The sequence below is a fragment of the Pseudopipra pipra genome, chromosome 14 (genome assembly GCF_036250125.1).
Source record: "Pseudopipra pipra isolate bDixPip1 chromosome 14, bDixPip1.hap1, whole genome shotgun sequence".
In the NCBI taxonomy this organism is placed as follows: domain Eukaryota; kingdom Metazoa; phylum Chordata; class Aves; order Passeriformes; family Pipridae; genus Pseudopipra; species Pseudopipra pipra.
In genome coordinates, this window is record NC_087562.1 from 14,769,615 (window position 1) to 14,788,081 (window position 18,467).

Consider the following 18,467-nt stretch of genomic DNA (forward strand, 5'->3'; position numbering starts at 1 on the left):
TTCTGCTGGGGAGGGATGTCCGTGCGCAGGCACTTGGCTCTCCCAGCTGCACCAGCACAAAAGCTCTGGTCACTGCTGCTGGATTGTCGAGCAGAGTGTGAGCTGTGATTGTATCGAGGCCAATGCAATCATATCACCTGCCAGTCTGGGGAAAAATAGGGTCTAAATAAGATGACGAGTGAATGATGTGGTCAGAATTAAAAGGATAAACAGCATCTTTCCCTTAATGAGCTCTGTTTAACATGTGAGAAGCCCACACATGCTTTATCTGTATTCTGACCAGCGAGGAGCCTTGCCCAGACTTCATACAACAATTCATCACGGCTGATTTGTGCAAGGCATATTTGAGATGTGAGATGTGTGACTCAACCTCTTTTATTCCCTCATTAATTTTCTATTCTGCCTGAAATGGGTTCTTAGAGTGCTCATCACCAGGGTGTAAGCTGGTGAAAATGGGGCATTAGGACTTCTGCTCTTACTTTTGTCACTGTGATTGGATAAAGGGGCAGATGTACAAACACCTGGGGTAGGCAGGCTGGGCACGTGTGTCACCAGCACCTGCTTCCACCTGCAACTACTCCCATGAATGTGCAAGTCTGAGAACAAGGGCTGATCACTGGCGAATTGTTGACAGCCTTCCCAAGAAAATTGGTGGCTGAAAAGTTGGGAGTTTGAAGTTTTTATCTCATGCTGATATTTTTGAAGACCTCACCTGAAAGTGCTTGAAGATCTGGTTTGTTTGGTGAACTCGTGTGTACATCTGTGTCTCTCACGCAGATTTGCTTTTCTGCTCTGGTCCTTCTCTCCCTTTCAACGCTCCTACACATGCCTCTCACTGTGTCTTTGTGTTGCACGCTTTATATATCACTCTGCTGTGATGTGTATTAACTACTCAGACTCCCAAGGGCCTCAGAAGATGAATGGCTTTATCTATAGGATTCCAGTAATAATCCATTTGTGTATGAAATGTGCTCCTCAGTATTAGTGCATCGCAGAGGGCTGGCATTATCTGATAGCTGCAGAGGAGGCTACGGGCAGCAACTGTGTTCTGAGCAGTGCCTTGGGCTCTCCCGATAACTCCTGACAAGTCACTTAAATCCTTTGTAGTTCACTGTACCCAAAGGCAGATATCTCTCAGCTCCATGGATATGCAGGGTGTTGTGGCTTCCCGAGCTAACACCTGTGAAGCACCTCAGCCTCCGGGGAAGTGCAACCAGTGACTCCAAGCAGTGAATCCAGATAGCTTCCTGGGAGATGTCGTAGTGTAAGAGGGCTCAGTGACACCCAGGGCATGTTAGAGAAGAGCCCACTTCACCCACCCTCCTACAAATGCCCACCTCAGATGGAACTGGGCTTTTCCAGTCACTTCAGGTAATGCCTGTAGCAGCATGGCAGCTCACTCCAGTGTGCCAGGTATTGTCCACTGGCTTCAGATTTAATTTCAGAGTATCTTAGTCCACCAGGCAAAAAATGCAGCCCATGCCAATCAAGAAGTATAGAGCACACAGTAAGCACAGTTCAAAAGCTGCATTACCCTTATCTATTAGTAATGATCAATTAGCATGAAGGTCAGTGGGCAGCCTAGAAATGAGTCAGATAAGAAGGGCAGAAGGAGGACTTGAATGGAAAGGAAATTTTTGATTCATATTCAGCGTTTAAAGTCATAACTCTGTAACAGGGGGGGCGGAGGGTAGTGTTAAGTAGTCCTGCTGTCACACTGACTCAAATAGAGTGTAAATCACGCTGGGAGAGTGCTGTGGCTTTTCCCTGGTGCTAGAGCATTATATTGTACCACAGAAGGTATTGCAAGTTGCAAGAAGTCCTCCTTGCCCTCCAGCTCACCCTGAAAATCCCTGGCCAGTTTGACCACCCTGGCATGGCACAGCACTACAGGGCTGGTGGCTGCCATCAGTGCCACCAAAAGCTTAAACTTCTGGTCCCTGGCTTGCACCAAAGTGAGAAGGATTGACAGTGAAGGATGGTGCAGGACAGGGGTGGTGCCTCAGCGGTTTCCTGGGCATCATCCAAGCAGAGGGTACCATTCAATGCAATGGTAATGTTTTTGGGGAAGAAGAAAGAACAACTTGTAACTGATTAACTTGCAGTTTTTGCACAGATGATCCAAGTGTGCCCCAAGCACAGGAGCCTCCTCCCAAGCCAGGTAAAGGGGATCTTCCTGATAAGATACATCAAAGCTGTTGCTGAGAAAAAGAACTGATGTCTGAAGCAGCTTCTCTGCATTAGAACAGACAAGCGAACTGTGGCGCTTGCCACAGATTTCAGACAGCGTGATACAATCTTCCTTGTTTTCTCGTGTTTACGTATCCCAGGTTTTCTCTGTTGCTGCAGGGCAGGTTGGTGGATGGGTGGAAATCAATCTGTCACTTTCCAGTGTGTGAAGTTTATTTCCACCTCCCCTTCTCCCACGCACACGGACACGTGCCTGCGTGCCAAGGCTTAACGAGACACCGCACCTCCTTCGGCGCTGGGTGTGCACGGGGACACATGTGCACTGTGCTTCCAGCTTCTGTTCCTGAAATACCATATGGTCTGGCCCACGAGCTTAAAATATCCTGGTGCAGCCATGTTTTAAAGCATGAGACCGCTACATGCAGGGTTTCTTCTGTTTTCTGGAGGCTAATTAACCCCTTAAATAGGGAGACAGTAGTGAAATGGGTGATCCTGGTACCAGGCAACTGCACTGCCTGTTGAAGTTGATGAAACACAAGTACAAAAGAGAACAGGTAGGGGTAGGTTAAACCCGGTGTTCCTGCCTCTGACAGTTTACTTTGAATGCACTCATTCACTCAGCCTCACCATTTGGATCCTGCATAATCAGAGATAACAGGCGGATGGTTTGCATGAATAACTAAGTTTGTCATGTTTAATTTTCTTTAAAAGAAGAAACAGCAGTTGCTTTACCCTCATCCTTCAGGCCCAATACATATTTATAAATTGTCAGGGAATGAAAAGCTTTTTAACAGCACGCAACAAGCATGCAAAGCTACCAGGAGAAATAACTGGGGGAGCAGTGAGTGTGAGGAGCAGTGCAGCCCACCTGCAGCTCCTGTGGGCTCACCTCATGTCACCTGGGAAGGTGGTGTGGGCAGAGGATGCTGAGCAGGCTGTCTGAATTGTTAGGAAGCGTAGCACTGATACTTGTTTTGTGTTCTGCAGACGCTGTCTTCTGACAACTTGACACTGTGCATCAAGTTGAAGCTGAAAAATAGACCTGTGTTTGGCAGTTAGCTAGCTGGCAATTCAGCATCTGACTGTGCTGCTTAATATTTGATAGGGTGCTTGCTTTATTGTGCCTATCCCATCACTGACAAATTCTTAAAACCTACAGAAGGTGCAGCTGGAGTTTGCATGGAGCAAAATGTTGGAGGAATGTCCTCTGTGGAGTGCTACTCCCAGCAGCCACATCGTGCCCTCCAGAGCTGCCCTGGGAGCTGTGCACAGAGGAAACATGAAGGTGAAAGGACTGACTCACTGCTGAGATGGCTTTGATCCAGGACCAACCCTTCCCAGCCTGTGCCAGGCATAGGTGTGGGCATTGTGGCTGCTGTTGAACACTGCTAATATTACAATTAAAAAAAATCCAGTCTCTTCATTGAGCAAATGATTTCTGCAGAGAATAGTGTGATATATTAAAATGTCTGTGTAGAAAGCTCCCAAGGGAGAAATTCAGAAGAAGAAAGATTGGATCACTAAAACTGAGAGGGAAAGCAGGACTCGCTAATGTGACGCTGAAAGAAGAAGGCCAAATCTAGTTAGAGGGTCTTCTAACCAGCATGGCTTTTTTCATAATCATCCTATCAAGATGATCTTTGCAATAGGCGACCTCTGACTTCAGTACCAATATATATGTCACCAGACACAAATCCCTCAAGAGCTAACTCAATGATATTTCAAGTAAAAACTACTAGGCAGAAGCACAATCTGATTACTGGCATGTATGCAGCCTGGGAGGCACGGAAGATCTATGAATGTTGAAGCCAGGGAGAAGCACAGGGGCAGGATCACGTGGGGCCCCTGGCAGTGGTCCTGCTGGCTGCCCACCACTGCCCTTCCACAAGTCCCACTGATGGCACGTGGCATGTTACCACAGATCCCCAAAGAAAAGGATTCTTGAGCTGATTAGGGATCCCCCCGCTGGGTTTTAATTTGACTTTAGCATCATTTAAAATTATCTCAGAGTTGCTTTAAGTTACAATCACTTCCTGAAAAGCCCCAGGTTGCTGGCGGGGTGGGTGCTGGGATTGCTTGACATCCTTAGGGAGCCAAAATCCCTTTTGCCCCACCTGTGTGGGCTACAAAACCCCTGCTGAGCATTCCAGTGTTGAAAGGCATTATGAATGTGTGCTTGAATGCATACTGGATTTAATGGTAAAAATGATAAATCTTACCAAAAATACCACTGAGGTGAAAAGTATGAAGTGTTTGCCACTAGTGGTTGTCTAGGGAATAGAGAATAATGAAACAGCAAATTCAAAACCACAAGGGCCTCTAAAATGTTGTTTCCCTGCTACAAATATATTACAGAAAGATCTTTAAAACATCAGTCCCCCTCACTTTCGTAGACCATGTTTCACCAGGCGCTTGTGCATGTGCTTGGTTTCCAGCGTGTGAGCTGTTCTGGATGCTCTGGGAAGAGCGTGGGCTTAGAGTGCTGGCATGTGGTAATGTTTGGCTGGATCAGCCCGCGGGGAACGCCCGTGGGAATCTGGCAGAGGGTGGTTCTGTGGAGCCTGATTCTCATTTACATCGAGGTGACTGTACATGGCTCCCTGGGTGAGCAGGGCTCTTGCAGCGAGCATAAGTGTGTGTGAACACTAAACCATGTAATTAATTTAAAATCCCCTCAAGTTAACCCCAGATAGTCCCATATAGACATTGTGGTGCTGGTGGACCACAGGCAACGCCCTTGTCCTTCCCTGCAAAGGTGCCAGCAGGCATCCCACAGCCAGAGTGGGGCTTTCTCTTGGTGCTGCCTTCCCACCCTGGCCACAATCCCGTACATGACCAGAGGAGCCACATCCCACCCCTCCTTTCTGAGCATCTCATCTGCTGTCTAGACTGGAGAGCCTGGTCTCAAACAGAGACGTTAACATTTCTGTTAATAGGGATCTCTGTGTTGCTACATAGTCTGAATTGGCCTCTATTACTTATTAATGAAGATCCAAAAGTGCATGTACTTAAGACCTTGGTTAGCTAAGGGGAGTCTTCTAGGGCCAATTTGAGTCCTATTTAATGACTAATGGCTATTGAGACATAATGTCCACTAAGCAGATATCACATCCTATTTAGTATTTAATGTTTAAATATTTAATTAATTAAACACTGCCAAATATTTAATTAAACGCCATCAGAGCCATCCTGACACTTCCACTATGCATAATGCAAAGGAAATCAGGGCTGTCCTTACCAGCCCCACAAGTGATGCAGATTCAGCCTTACTCAGAAATAGCTGGGGTTTGTGTAGCCAAAATACCTGCAAACGTACACAACACAGAGGGTGGGTTTTTAAAAACCTCTCTTTTTTATTTTTTCCATTTTTTCCCCCCAAATGAGCTGAACTAAATGCTTTGTTAGTAAATCAAGCTCTGAAGTGACATGTAGGCAGAGCAGTGCTACCGTGTGCCGCACTGCAACAAGAATGCTATGCTTGTATATTGACTTTTAATTATTTAAAAGTAAATGATTGCTACTTAGCATGGCATACCTGCCAGCAGTTTACACTAGTTTTGCTTAAATATTTACTCTGCTATTCAATAAAAAATGAGTCTACTGAAGCAAAAAATGAGAACATACCGTATCACGTGACCCTTCTCCTACCTGTGGCATGCCAACTTCACAAAGATTTATTCACAAAGAGATGCTAGATTTTGATGGTTTTCCTGGACTAAGCCAAAATACGGGTTGAAATTATCCAGTTTGACTCCCAAGTACAGCCGGGTCATAATTATCAGCTTTTGACATTCGATTTCATATTTACCTATGGAAACTTGGCACTTAGAAATATAAAGATATTTGAATCCCAGTTTCAGAATCTGGACACCCAGCAGGTACAGAATCATTTAGGGCTGAATTGCTTATTTGAATATTTTATTACCAAGCTCCATCCTCTGATGCATGCTGAAGCTGCTAGGTCGTGTTTCATCACTCCCAGCCTGTGTGGGGATGTCTCACTTTAATGTTCCCACATGGGATCTCTTGCTAACAAGGAATGTGGCTACCATTTGGAGAAACCATTAAAGTCACATCGTTTTTATGCTTGGATTCAAGCCATTTATTAGTGAAATGAGAATACATATTTTGGGCTTTCTTTAGGGGATCTTACATGATCTTATTGGCTGCCCCGGACAAATTGTCTTTCACTGTAAAGAGCTGATGCTCCAGTTGCTCAAATTGGGTTTTACTTATATAAACACGAAAAAAAATTGGACTCAATGCTGTAAAAAGCCTCTATTGTTAGGGGACCTTTATCTCTCAAGTTCAGTGATGCTTTGCTTTGTCCATTTGCATTTATTGAACAATCAGTTGCCTGAACAGCCAGGAGTTTGCCTACATCTACAGGCTGCTGGGATGTTTTGAATTTTCATGTTCTCCTGCCCACTCAAGCAATAACCTCAGATTCATTCCTTTCACTTCTCTGCTCCTTACAGTCTTTTAAACAAAGTTATATTGCTACCCAAGGTATGGGAGGAGGAGGTAAAATGCCATTGTGCCCATGCTTTGCCCAAAAATAAACGCTAAAACTGAGCAGGATGCAGGACTTATCCACCTCATTAAATGTGACAGGCACTTGATGGTCTTGCTTGATGTAGGTCATATCTTTTAATTACCTTTTACTTTATTCTCATGCATGTACATGTGACCTCCTCAGCTCATTTAAAGCGGGCAGTGGTCTGTGTATTGGAGACGCAAAGGGGGCAGGGGAAGTGGCTGCTCTGAGCAGAGAGGCGAGGGATGGGAATGCTGGGATGCTTGGGTCTTTGGGCTGAGTGGGAAAGCAAGGTGGGATAGATGAGGGAGAAGGCACTGGCTCTGGTGAGAAAGCCCAGCTCTTCAGAGACCAGCTTCCCTGGCAAAGCCGCGGGCTGGGAGCGCTCTGCCAGCACAGCGTGTGCCTGCTGCGCTCGCCGCAGCTACGCGGGGACTCTGTCCCAGCTGCAGCCGAGGCCTTTCTGTGCTCATTTATTATTCAGCACGTCTTGACTGCTTAATTGAGGAGATGTGTAGCAGTCTCTATCAGCGCGTGAGCTCTTTTGGGGGGAAAATCAGTGTGGACGGCGATTCCACTGTCTGCATTCTCGGTTTATAAAGAAAAACTCCTTCCACCACCTGCCATCACCCCGCAGGTCCCCGGTTACGGGTACCAGCCGCTGAATTTTGATGGTGCCCTCTCTGGGTTTGCATCGCTGATCATGCCTTGTGGCTGCAGCCAAAGTCAGCCCCACTTGCCGCAGCCAGGGCCGGGCCCTCCTGCCTGCTCGGGCCGTGTCACAGCCCCGTGTCCCGCTGTCTGTGCCGCCTGAGGACACGGCTCCCAGAGGGGTGGCTAGTGCAGGGCTGGTTGGTCCCTGGACGCACCTCGTGGGAAACGTCTTAGTTTTGCCCCAGCTGGCAAATAAAAGAGGAAAAGAGGAATCTCTTTCTGCCTGTGGCACATGGGGTGGGTGAGGGACCATATAAACCCCAGCGTCCAGCCAACCCGAGAGCCTCTCAGGCTGCCCACGTCCCCCCTCCTCCGAGGGTCTGTTCTCGGGAAGTAAAGGTATTCCAGGTACAATTTTCTCCTGTTGTGACTTTTAAAAGATCTCAACAACGAGAAATTCCTTCTCGTACCGGCAGCCCCGCAGCAGCTGCGCCGAGCGCGGCAGCGGGAAGGAGCATCCCGGGGCGGGTGGCAGAGGGGGCTGGAGAGCGGGCAGCGCTGAGCCCCAGGGACCGCCTGGGGATGTTCCCGCACCGCCCCAGGGACCGCCTGGGGATGCTCCGGTACTGCCTGGGAATGCTCCCGCACCGCCCCAAGTACCGCCTGGGGGTGTTCCCGCACGTCGCCAGTGCCACCCGGGGATGCTCCCCGCCGCCCCAGGTGCCGCCCGGGGTTGCTCCCGCACCGCCCAGCCCTGCCAGAGGACCCCGCCGGTCCCGCTGCACCGCGGAACCCCCCGGGAGGCGGCTCGTCCCGCGGGGTCCCGCTCTCGGCGCGGCGGGGGCCGGGCTGTCCCGGCAGAGCCCCCGCCCGCCGCCGGCCCCGCCGCCGCATTCCAAAGGGTCTGCTGCCACCTCGTGGGCCGCGCCGGGCCCCGCCGAGCCCCGCTTCCTCCCCGCGGCACCCGCATCCCCCCCGCGGCACCCGCAGACTCCCGCCTGCGCCCTCACCGTTCCGTCCCCACCGCCCCAAAATTACAAGTTTCTCGTGCAGGAAATTGCCCGGCCCCGAGAGCCTCACCCGGGGCCTCCGCACGGACACCCGGGAACTCTTGGTCTCTTATGTGATTTTGTTCTCCATGTGAATGAAGTTTGGCGTGAAAGCAACTCACTGAGGCACAACCACTGCGTCCATTAGAACAGCTGGTGCAGCTGTGGATTAGGATTCTCCCCATTACAGTGACTAAACCAAACCACTGTGTCCAGTGTCAAAACACAAAGCTCAAAACCACTTGGCTCAATTGGGGTTCATCTTTTCCTCCCAGGTATGTGAACTACTACTGGAAACACAACGTTTTTGGACATATTTGTTTATGGTCAGCGATTTTCTGCTTGCATAAGGACTTAAATAAATGTGTAGATGGAAAAGGCCTTTTTTTTTTCCCCTCCACGGTCTCAAAATGTATATATTACATTTCATTGTTTCACATAAGATTTTATCAGGCATGTTGTTTTCACTGCACATCCTGACTTAATGCAATGTGGCCTACAAAAATTAGTCATAACACAGCACATCAGCCAGGAAGAGACAAACATTTCCATAAACTGCATGTTCCATCAGTGCGTCAGTGCAACCTATAGGCAGATGGTTTTGTCCAAATTCAGAGGAATCACATGTTTTCCAGATGGCTCCATGTTAACAAATAATGTATTCCCATACAACTCTGACCCGGACATGGGTCAAACTCAGTCTTGAAGCAAAGGTATATTAGAAACAAATGTGTTGCTCTTCCTCCCTGCCCCATTTCTGGGTGAGCACACTGCAAATTGTTGGGGAGAAATGTCCTTAATCCCAAAAATAGGCTTTAGAGTAGTTGAAGATTCACTGGCTTCCATGCTGACTTGTTGGTTAGTGGCTCCTGTGGTTGTGCACAGCGCTGACCACACTGGGCTGTGCTGCAGGGGCTGTGCTACCCCTGGGCTGCCCCTGACCTCTAAGGACAGGGTGAGCTCTTGGTGGGATTCAGCCAACGTCCCATCCCTGTAAAGCACATCTGGCCACGGGTTCCTCTTTGCCCCAGGGCAGTGCTTTCCATGCACAGTGCTCATCTCCTGGCAGGTATTCCTGGGCACTCGCCTGCCCTCCGGCTTTGTCCCCCCTTTTCACAGAGGCAAAAAAAGAGCTGGTGAGCTGCTCTGGTCATCACTCACCACTGTGTACCCTGTTTCCCAAGGAAGCTGGGCTGGTGCCCCAGCAGGATGTCCAGGCAATGCTGGGAGGGAACATGGGAGCCAGCAGCTGCGGCCCCCCATGCCCGGACCCCCCGTGCTGTGTTCTGCGGGTCAGCTCCACTCCTCACCGCGGAAATGATTGTCAGTTGATCCTTCACTACTTCAGTGATGCTGATCAGCTTTTGAACTGCTGCAAATGAGGCCAATCAGCATTACTTTCGTTTCATTACTTCAAGAGCTTACTCATAAATTTCCTCTTATCCTGCTTCCCCTTTGGTCTGGAATTAGCCACAGCACTTGCTACGAGCTGCTGTACCCAGTTCTCCTCCACTGGAGCCGTTTGATCTTTCCTAGGTTTAGTAATCAACTGGCAAACACACCTTATCTTGTTTGACTTAAAGCAATACACCTTCTTGCCCCTTTTTCTGTGCACTGCACATGTGGTGCTGCTGGGGAAGCGGGGAACTAACTGCAGCACTCAACTGACCTCAGTATAACACGGGAGAGAATGAATTGGCAACGAGTCCATAAAATAATTAACAACATCTTTCATTTAGCTGTGTGAATTTTATTACTTGGATGTTAAAAATGGGGAGGATGGATTTCATTGCAGATGAAAGGGTAGTTCCCCCTGTTCCTACCAAGCAGCCCACGGCTCAGTGCGCAGTGGGGATGGGTTTGACAGAAACACACTTCTGGAGTGAAAGTCAGCATGTTCCTGAAATGGTACAACTGGAATGTAACATTTTCACAGCATTTCATTGGTGTTGGGACAAGTTGAAACAAGGTGATGGATGGCTCCAACCACGCTCCAGCCCAAAGTGTCCCTTACTTGGATGGTTGGTCCAGTGAGCTGCAATGGCTCTCCCAGCCTACAGCAGATAATTAAAAACAGTGTGGGTGTAAAGTAGTTGTAGCAAATGCAAAGCCCTTCAAATGTGTTTCCCTGTCAAGAGAGAGCAGAAAAGGGTCATTTTCAGAGGTATTTTGCCTCAACTTTCCTGATATGTAGAGTATCAGGAAAGTATCAACCTGCTTTCCACAGAGAGCGAGCGGCAACTCTTTCTTTCTAACAATTAATTTTTCATAAAATGCAGGTTAAAAAGTTAGTTGCTTTTGTGATGTGAGAGTCTCTTTTAAAGGTTGATGAGTAAAGTGAATATTGAAACTGCTGAGACACGTAAAAGGCAGCAAGGCAGACTATCTGTGCAGCTGGTGCTGAGCCCAAGCCTCCCTGGCTGCCGTGGGCAAGAGGGTGAGAAAGCCTTGGGAAGCCACCCACTCCCTCCAACCTCCATCCACCTGCCTTTTGGGATGGCCCATTTCCTGATGAAACACAAATAGCTCCACCTGTCATAAATTACAGATTTTTCTTGGGATGCTGAAATTCATGGCACCTGGAGGGAACCCAAGGCATAAAAGAGTCCTGTGTGCTTATGAGCCTTTCTGGAGCTTGAGCTCTTGTCCTACACCTCTTTGTTTTCCAGTCCTGGCCTTGGAGTAGACCCAAGGCAAATAATTATTGCTTCATGCTGTGCTGCTGGCTGGAGAGGTAAGGTGAGACCTTATCTTTCCTTTGTGTGTGGATCTGCAGGCCTGCAGGGATCCTTTGGGGCAGGAAAGCAGCAAGTAGCAGCCTGGTGCTTGGCTGTGTGTGAGGGCTGGCTCTGGTGGTATGTTGTAATGGCTGTGAAGTTTCCCACCTTTCTGCTCTTGTAGTGTGATGGTTTTTACCAAAAACCCCCTTTTTCAGAGTAATATGATGCATGGTGCTGGAGCCTAGCCTGAGGGCTCTGGCCGTGCTGTTAACAGTGTGCTCGAGGGAAGCACATTCTGGTGACTCCAGTTTATCATATATAAAATGGGGATAATAATAACCTATGTCACAGGGGTGTTGCAAGACTTAATTAATTAGTATTTGCAAAGAGCTTTCAGATAATTGGATTAGAGGTGCTATATTAACACAAACTGTTATTGTTATTATTTATTTATTATGTACTTGTAGAGTTCATCTGCGCAGGATGTTTTTGCTGATCTAGCTTGCAGATGTAAACAGAGGAGATTGCATTGAGTTAAAGGGAGCAAAAGAAGCAAATTTCTATTCCAGCTTTTGCTTGTGACCTCCTGAAGACTAATCCACACCCAGAGGCTGAGCAACAGTAACGGGGAAGTTTTGAGTGGTGCCTCCTGCACTGGGAGGATCTTCATATTTCTGGAAGATGCCCAGAAAATGAGTGGGGAAAAGTTCCATAGCCTGAGAGGCTGTTGTACAACATGTTCCAGGTTTAGCTTTCCTTCCTAAGTGCCTTTCAGCCCCTGTGTGAGGCATGGGATGATGATGTGAAAGGAGACTCGTGAGGGATACCAAGACGTGTCCCTATCCCTGAGGGAGATTCACAGCCCAGCAGCAGCAGGGTGTGGGAAGTGTGGCACTGTGACATATGCAAGTTATTGAGGCTGGGTACCCTGGATTCCTTTTTTATTTTGGAGTATATTTTTAGCCTCATCTGAAATGGATAGACGTGAGAATAACAGAAATGGTCAGAAGAAGCAGCACTGTGGGGGTCTGGTGCTCTGGGAATGGTTCCTGCCACGCTGGGTCATGGCACAACGTGCACCAAATCTGCACTTGTTTCCACAAAATGAAGTTACTGGTGAATATGTAAAATAAGCTTCCTAAAGCTGCAAATGCTTTTCCATCTGACTCCAGCTTCTCTAGGTAATTCACCCTTGAGGTGAAGACTTGGGTCAGAGTTAAATACAGCTGCTTTGGGATTTTGTGGGTATGAAAACAGACTAATTTGGTGCATAAGTCATTTTTAATGCACTAATTTCCTGTTTTACATGCAGAAATGGTCCATAAATGGCACAAAAGTCTTGAGGAAACTAAGCCTAAAGCATCTTGTTCAGATAGACTGAATGCTGGAGTCTTCCTTAAGAGCATATTATATGAAAACTCTCGGTGCTTCTCTTCTTACTAGAGACCAGCAAATCTTTATCAGTTTATAGCTCTGCATAGGTTATTAGTTGTCTCAGGCTTGCATAGCTCTGTTTTCCTTCATTACTATTAGGCTTTTAGCCTTTGAATTTTTTCTTTTTGAAGAGCTCCAAGTCCATAGCTGAAGATCTGAAGTCTTCATTAAAAAGAACAACAAATACAGTGTGCAAATGAGATATTTAGGGAAACAGAGCAGAAGCTGCTGTATCTGGATCTGGTGGCTCTGGAGTGGCTTTTCTACAGTGTCTCCAGCTGCTGCAGCATCTCTCCCTGGGCTCCAAGGCTTAGTGCCCCCAGGCAGGTGCTTGGTCCTGCAGGACAGCAAGATACTGTCCTGCAGGGCACCAAAGCTCCAGACCTTGGGTGGAAATGCACCAGTCTAGGTTCAAATCTACTGAACTGCCTTAAAATGAGGGCTCAGTCTCAACTTCCACACCTTTGGCTCAGGATTCCCATAAACTGTGGACACTTCTTGCCTTGAAGAAAAACCCAGGAGGAAGGGACTGTCCTGGCCAGGGGAAGGTGCTGAAGTCTGGAAAACTTGTGATAAGTCTGAAGCGCAGCCAAGCCTGCATGAAAAACTTCAGTGTAACGTTTGTTTCTAATTGCTGGTGAGTCACCAGCACGGGCAAGCCTTTGGCAGAGGCCTGGGGTAGGATTTCACGAGGTGAGACAAGCAGCCTTCTTGGAGAGGTGCTGGCTCACCTTTTGGGTTGCAGTTCCTCTCACCTCCCATGCTATGGCTGTGCATCACTCTGTGCTTTCCCCAGCCCACCGTTAGAGCTCTCAACCACGCTGTGCAGCAGCCTGTGGTGCTGTGACATGAAGTAGCTGTGTAGATGGACCCTGTGCAGCAGCCTGTGGTGCTGTGACATGAAGTAGCTGTGTAGATGGACCCTGAGGGCAGCAGCACCAGCGAGATGCAGGTGTAGAGAGCTCAGGGGCTGGCTTGAGCACCAGGAGGGCGGGGTGGCAGTGAGTCCACAGCAGGCTTGGCAGTGCCCAATTTATGGCCATTTACATGTGAAATTGCGCTGATCTAATTTGCATATGCAGTCATAGTAATCGCGGGCCAATTAAACTTGTAGTTCACCAAATCTGGGCCTGAAACCTTTACAATTCTTACAAACATACTAATCTGAGTGTATATATCACTTCATCAAATTCATGAAACCATAAATTGTCCCTGTCTGGCATCACCAGCTGCATGTGGCAGTCACTGGGGCTGGGCTGAAGGAGCCATCGGCCCCATGCAGCGGCTGGGGAAGATATTTTTAATGAGCTCTTCCCTATTCAAGGATTGAATCAGAGCTGTTAGGATGTCAGTGTAAGATTCATTGCAATATCTATGGGAGATTTATCTCCATTCTTCCATTTTTAAAAAAAGTAGTTGTCCTGGAGGAGTTGTTACAATGTCAATAAATGTGCTGTCTACATTTGTTAGTGCAAATGCAGTTATAAAATGTCAGAGATTTGTTTCAAGTTTTCCATTTCTACCTTACCACTGAGGAACAGAAGTGGCCTCAAAATGGGCAGCTTGTGACTGTATGAGGAGTGAGCCTTTGGCCATTCCAGCCCTGGAGATGCTGCTTCCCTGCTGAGGCTTGGACAATGGGGTGTTTTGGGTCTCCAGCCCCAGAATGGGGATAATGAGGGAGTGTGGAGGTGGTTTCCAATGGCAAGTGGAGCTGAGTGCTGCACTGGCACCCTCCCTGGCATGGCACCATCCCACTGGCTGCTCCCAGGAGCTGCCTCCTCCCCAGCTGGAAACCTCTGTAAGCACCCAGGCAGTGACAGACCTCTATGAGAACAGATCTTAAAAATTTAGTCTGTCTCAGCTTTAATCATCCTCTTCCTGACCCAGTGAGACACATGCTCAATACCTTCTCCAGCCTTCCCAGAGGACACCTACTGTGTCTCCACTTACCCCTCTGTGCAGTTCAACTTCTCAGGCACATCCTGCTAATTTAGCAGAGCATCTCTGAATAGTTGGTGTTAGAGCAAGGCTTTATCATAGCCAGATGCTGTTGATGACTTGAGGTTTGGCTTTTGTTCAGTGAGAAGAGCTCTAGCTATTGAAGCACTAAGTCTGGGGCTGGCTATTGCAGAGCCAGATGGTTTCATTCCAAATGTTTAAATTCTATAAATCTTTAATCTATAAATTCTGTTGTCACTATGAAAATGATAGGTTAAATTTTGCAATCCTTGTAGATAGTTACCCTCTGAGTAGATATCATCAAAGATTAAAAAGTCATTATTTCTTGGCTTTTTATATATTTTTCCTTCTTTGTAATTTTTGTATAAGTTCCTACGGGGGGGAAAAATTATTCTAAGCTCTGAGTTTGAAGAACATCAGAAATCAGCTTCTCTGAACTGAATTTGAAAGATTTTTTTCCAATGCAATGCTCCTCTTTGGTCTAGCTGCACTGTTGAAGGCCTTGGTGTATTTGTGAGGTTTTTTGCTATTTATATTCTAGCCAACTGCAGATTTTATTCTCTCAGTGATGTTTTACACATTTTGTGGAAAAGCTGTTACTCCGTTTTTACCCTTGTTTTCCTGGTTTCAGGCCTGTAAGCAGCACTATTTTTCTTCCCCCTTAAATCTTAGTAGGCTCTGGTGTTGTTGCTCATTGTCCTTGGATGACTGATGAGGTTGAAGGTTGCTGATGTCAGGATGTGCAATGTGGGTATAGGGGCTTGTGGCTTTCCCTGCTGGTCCTGCACTGCCCTGCCTGCTTGCTTTTGCCTGGTGCCTTAAACCAGTGGGATGGTCCCTTCTGTATGGGACAGTCCTGCTATTTAGTAGGTTATACCATAGGATTAGGGAGTGCTTCTGTGGCTGAAGAGCATGACTGAGAGCCACCAAAACTGAGGCTTTTTAAAGCAATCCCATAGGCTTGCAGCAAATTTTATACCTGATCAGGATTTGAGAGATGGAACACACCTTGAAAAGAGAAACAGTTGCTGGGGGAGTTGGGAGTAGGTGGACTCGCAGATCTGACCTAGAGGCTTAGTCTAGGGAAGGAAGATTTTTAGCCTGCTCCAGTATAAATTTTCCAATGTCAAATCACATTTCTGTATGTACCTGAACTCTGCTGCTCAGTAACTGCTGCAGGTAGTCTGAGGTTGATCAGCTCCTCAGGGATGTAACACTTGGCTTCAAAACATGGGAGTGAAACAGCACAGACTGCTCTACACCTGAGAACTTACCTGCAGTCATAAAACCAGTCTGGGCTCACTGAATGGTTGCCTTGCCATAGCCAGGGCTGTGCCCATCCCTCCCAGGTGTGCTGCCAGGGCAGAGCCCAGCCCTGCTCCCTGCCCACGCTGCACTGGTGGTACCGTGTAGGGAGAGGAAAGCCTGTCCAATTTAACCACCCCCCAAGGCAACAGCTTGCAATGAGCTCTTGGTGCTGGCGTTTTGCTCCAGCATAACTTTAAAACTGTTACGGACAAAGCTTTCAATGTATTTGCCTGAGTTTATGCAAATGTATTAAAATGAATGCAAATTGCAATCTATTGATTTTTTTAAAATGATATTGGCAGGCATGAATGAGACAGAAACACACCGCACTGATTTTTCACTATCTTGCATCTTTTCAAGCACTTTTCTCTTGTGCACAGTGAACAGAAGTGTCTGAAACTCTGTTTCATGCTCACTTCATAGAGGCCAGAAATCTGAACACACAGTGGAGAGAAGCAGAGCCCAAAACCATTAACTATTTTGAAACTGAAGAGGATTACTGTCACCAGATCCATGTATTGGTGAACAGAAAACACATGTGGAGGGGAGCAATTTGTGCTCAATGTGTGAGAGAACCAGAAGAGCAGTAACTTGTGTTCGCTGGCAAGAGCGAGCTTGGGAAAAATCCCAGGAGGGGAAAGAGGTTGGGGGAGGCTTCAGCAGAGGTTCATGGAAAGCCAATTCCTACGGCAGCCCTTGGGGTGGGAGGCTGTGGGGAGAGCTGTGTGGGGAACCCCAGCAGTGTTTTGGGAACCCCAGCAGTGCGTTGTAAGGCTGGGAGTGGCAGCAAAGGGCCCTGCTGAGGAGAAGAGGCAGCTGAGGAGTGATGGCAGCCTGCCTGCCTTGGGGCCAGGGCATGGACTTGTGGCTGAGCTGCCCAAAACCAGGGCTGGGCATCTGAACCAGACTGACAATGCTGGGGGAGCCCTGGGATGCAGGATCTGGGCTCCCCAAGGCTCTGCTCCTCCTTGGCTTGTGCAGCAGGAGAGATGTGGCCCTGGCCCCCAGCTGCAGCTTGTACTGAATGACTTAGTGGTTTATTTTTTAATTCCTTTTTAGTTTATAACAACTGGCCTGAACCCTTTGGGTTCTGCATCTCCTATCCATGTTGTTTTTTGAAGTCTTTGTTGTAGAGTAATAGTGTCTATCAATACCACATGGTTTTTATTTACGTGAGTTTGTTAAAGGATATACAAAAAAGGTGACTCTTGATCTAATGTTCAGGACAGGCAGGTTGGGAGGGTGCTGGTGGGAGGGTGATTGCTGCCATGACTTAGCTGTGTGCTGAAGGATGTCAGCCCTGTGCTCTGTACATAGGGACAGGGTTAAAGCTTTTTGTAGTTTAATTTCAGTTTCTTTTTGTTTGTTTGAAAAAAGGTCCTGTGCTTTCTTTACAAGGTGGAAAGAGTTTTCCTTGCAGTTGGTTTGAAGCTGAGGGCTGGAAGGCTTGGGAAGGTACAGAGCAACCCAGCCTCTTGTGAGAGTCCTCTTGGCAGCTGCAGTGAGAAAGCTCAGGCAAATCTGGGGGGTCACTGGCAGAGGCTGTAGTGCAAAATCCACACAAGTGGAGTGACTCTGGGGCTGGTGCTGCACCCAGAGGCTCAGCTCAGCATCAGATAAATATCTCCAATTGCAACTTGAATTTGTTGTGGCAGATGTTTTTTCCTTTTGGAAGTCCTCATTGCAGCCTTGCAGAGGGAATGGGTACAGAAGTCAAACCTCTTTCGTCTGGATAACTGCCTTTCAGCATCAGGGCACTACAGGAAAGGGAGGCTTGTCCTGCTTCCAGCCTGCACAGGCTCCTGTCCAGGAGTTTTCATCATCACTAGACTTTTGTGACAAGCTGAACTCAAACACTGGAGGGAAAGAAAAGCATAGGAGGCATGTTTGGTGTCCTCAGTGTTATAGATAACTGCTGGACATGGTGAAAGTAACGTGATGAAGAAGAATTGATGACCTCTATCAGAAACATTAATGGAACATTTCTGTTAGAATGGAATTACATGGTCATGTTTGTATGGCTTTTCATAGGAAAATATTTCATATTAATTGGCTACAGTGCAAATCTTAGGATAGAAAATGTCTCCTCATGTCTGGTTCTATATAGAAACCAACGAGGTAGAGCAAATTTGTTGCTAACTTGCAGCTTATATTGTATTGCTTTATTGGGGAGTCTAGTTAAATCCTAAACCCGCTGTTATATACCCATTTATGGAGCAAACACCTGATTCTCTTCTACTGTTTTAATATACTATTTGCTTAATGGGCCATTGACATAATCATTTGATATAGATTCCAGTCATACCACGTTACCAAGCCATGATATATTAATATAGCCACATATTAATGGTGGAGGGCAAGCATGTTATATTATTATCATGACCAATTAGTTTCTGGCTATCTTAGGGACACAGTTTCCTAGGTGTTAGTCTTTATGGACCTGATTTTAAAAAGTCTCAGTATTCCTAGCTTCCACTGAAATGAATTGTGTTTCCTGATGGATCCATATTTCAGGGTTACTCGAGGGCCTCTGTCCGATACAGCCAGTGAGCACTTCACTGTGATTGTGTGTTTCCACTTGCAGTTGGAGATTTTTGATTACTGTTAACTGTT

At 47.3% G+C, this 18,467-nt stretch overlaps 1 protein-coding gene across 1 annotated transcript in view; it reads left to right on the forward strand.

Annotated features, from left to right (window-relative positions):
• The window catches only part of URI1 (URI1 prefoldin like chaperone), an 81,639-nt gene that overhangs the window by 5,280 nt on the left and 57,892 nt on the right, over positions 1-18,467 (forward strand). The window lies entirely within an intron of this gene.